We start from the raw sequence: 2,764 nt of genomic DNA on the forward strand, positions 1-2,764 counted from the left end.
CTGTCTTTTGAACCAATATTTCAGGGTTCCAAGGAGGTGAACATTAAAACATTAAGACCTCTAAAACATTAAACTATCAAAACATTTCAACATTTAAAAAACAAATATATAAAATATTTAAAACAATTAAACAAAACTCATAAATGCATATAAACACACAAACGGGGAAGGGCTAATAAGAATTAATAAGGGAAAGTCAAGCAAAACAAAAAAATCTTCACCTGCCAGCAAAAGACAATAGAGGAAGACAGACAAATTCTCTGGAGAGTTCCAAAGTTTCTGCACCATAAACAAGGTCTTTTCTCTATTTGCCAACCTGTCTAGCTTCAGATGGTGGGAGCACCCAAGCATGGTCTCCAAAGACTGAAAAAGTCAGGTGGATTCATATGGGAGTAGGCAGTTTTTACTCCAGAGTATCATGAGTGATCTATAGTCAGTCTCAGATAGTAATACTTCTCTGCCAAAAGTCTTTGATGGCAAGTCTTCCTTGTTTATAGACAGTCCTCTACTCTAAGTGCTGCTTCATAACATACATTAGACCAAGAGCAGATGCCAATTCTGACCCCATATTCACTCAGCTAACAAGATTACTGCCTAATAATATCAGCCAGATCATCAGGGGCTCAGTCATCTACTTCTGCAACATGATATACTAAATCATCTTTCAAAAATGCCCTTCTACTGTCTACATAAAATAAACAGGTCAGTCTCTATGCAAAAGGATAAATGGATACAAGCTTGGTATCAGAAATAGCATCATTCAGATATCAGTGCTATCTTTAGTCTCCGAGGACACATTTTAATTTATTTATAGTTAGCCTCTCTCACCGAGACTCTAGGATTACACAGTGTAAATCACTATGATCAAGAGGATGGAACATCCAATAATGCAATAGGGTTTGGATTACAGACTTTTGAAACAAAGCATAAGCATCATTTCAGGTGGGTAGACACGTTGGTCTGCAGTAGATAAGCAAGGTTTGAATCCAATAGCACCTTAAAGACCAACAAGATTGTCCAGGTTATAAGCTTTAAAGCATAAACATTTAAACATGACATGTTAAAAGGTACAAATAATACATAGTAGGAGTATACTCCAAGCAACAGGCAGTAAGTACTATATAACCCCCTATCCCTTTATGAAAGCATGTTTCAGAATTGTAGAAGCATCTGTTTTCTAGCTTAGTAACCCATATTTAAGTACTTGCAGTGGAGGGACACTTGGCTATTAGTATATAAAGTAACTAGGAAAATAACTTCCCCTTTCAGTGTATGAGGAATGGCCATTTCATTCAATCCATTTCCCCAATAGAATAGTCATTGCTTATCTTGTGTATTTTTTGAGTTTTGCATAGTCCTAACTCCAAAGCAGCCATTTTCTTCAAGAGAACCAATGTCTGTCACCTGGAGATCAGTTATAGCACTGGGAGATCTCCAGGCCTTACTTAGAGGATGGCAATTTTTGCCTATCATCTGTCTCTGTCTTTGCATAGCAGTTCTTGACCAGAGAAACTATCTATGGGCAAGAAAACACCCCAGCTTGTTTGTGCCCTACAAATTTGCTCCATACACAGCTGGAAATATGCATTCCTGTTTCCTACCAAAAAAAGTGGGGGGACCCTTCCAGAATTAATGCTACACAAGCTAGAACTTAAAATGTTGCTTTTTTTCCTTTAAAAAGCTAAAAATTTTCTCAGCTGCATCTGGTCAGAAGACAACGAGAAAGCTTATTGATACAACCCTATGCAGGCACTCCAGCCTAAGACCACAATGAACGTAACTCGGTTAGAGTAACTACATGAGATTGAGTTTTTTTCGTACACAGTGCTAGCTACAGTAGGAAGCGCTGGAAGCCATTTTAACAGGGACACGAATTTCTCTAAAAAGCAAAGTCCCCCTCCCCGATTGGCTAATTTATTTTTTTCCTCCATCATGTTTTTTTTTTGGAAGAAAACATAAACCTGATTTTATTCTTTCTTACAAGGTCGCTGCTTTATATTCTAAACTTGGAATATGCGTGAGAAAGCGGCTAATAAATTCAACCAACAAACATTTATCAAACGACTGAGCAGCAAATCAGGAAAACCGCCGACAATAACGCGGAAACGAGGTGCCGGTTTTCCGCACCGAGAGACAACTGAATTCCCACTGGCCTCAAAATAGGGGGGGGGGGGGGCCGGCGGCGGAAAGCGAGCTTCAGCCCCGCCTACCGAAAGACAAAAACTGGGAGGAAAAGGCGGCCAAGCAGCCAGGGCCCGAGGAAAGACTAAAACGCCCCGCAGGCATCAGCGTGGCGCTCTCGAGGAATGATATCCCGCTACCCACGCTCCCGCGGGACAATGAGGGGCAGAATGGACGGCGCCCCTTCAGGTAGCAGCCGGAGCAGCTCACCCTTCAAAACGTCCCTCTTCGTTAACACCTCAGAAACGCAGCAAAGTACCTTCAAACCTGCCCCCAGCCTCCCTCCCCCACCAAGGGCCGCTGCTCACTTCTACCACCTCGTTTCGGTTTTCTGCACGTGTGGACCACAAGTCACGTAGTTACACCTCTGAAGCTGTCCAAGGGCGGGAGGGAGACGCTGGCGCAGTTGCCCCCACTCGACCGCTCACGGTTTTCGACAATTTTCAAAATCACCCGCCAGTCAAAAACGTTAACAGTGACGCTCCCTCTAATATGCAAGGGAGAGAGGGAGGAGCCAAGCTCTGGACGTCATTTCCTTCCGGCGCTGGAAGTTCGTTTCTATTGGCTGTAGGCTCGGCAGGCT

General features: G+C 42.8%; 1 protein-coding gene across 3 annotated transcripts in view; it reads right to left on the bottom strand.

Annotated features, from left to right (window-relative positions):
• The window catches only part of NDC80 (NDC80 kinetochore complex component), a 71,156-nt gene extending 68,495 nt beyond the window's left edge, over nt 1–2,661 (bottom strand). Inside the window, exon 1 of one of the 3 annotated variants that reach the window (XM_054985393.1) lies at nt 2,547–2,661. The gene's annotated coding sequence lies outside the window, so the exon portion shown is untranslated. Of the gene's footprint in view, nt 1–2,489 lie in introns of all 3 variants that reach the window. The other 2 variants (XM_054985391.1, XM_054985392.1) reach the window with 2 other exon arrangements.
• Nucleotides 2,662–2,764: the final 103 nt, after the last annotated feature.

Source organism: Eublepharis macularius, chromosome 7, assembly GCF_028583425.1.
Source record: "Eublepharis macularius isolate TG4126 chromosome 7, MPM_Emac_v1.0, whole genome shotgun sequence".
NCBI lineage: Eukaryota > Metazoa > Chordata > Lepidosauria > Squamata > Eublepharidae > Eublepharis > Eublepharis macularius.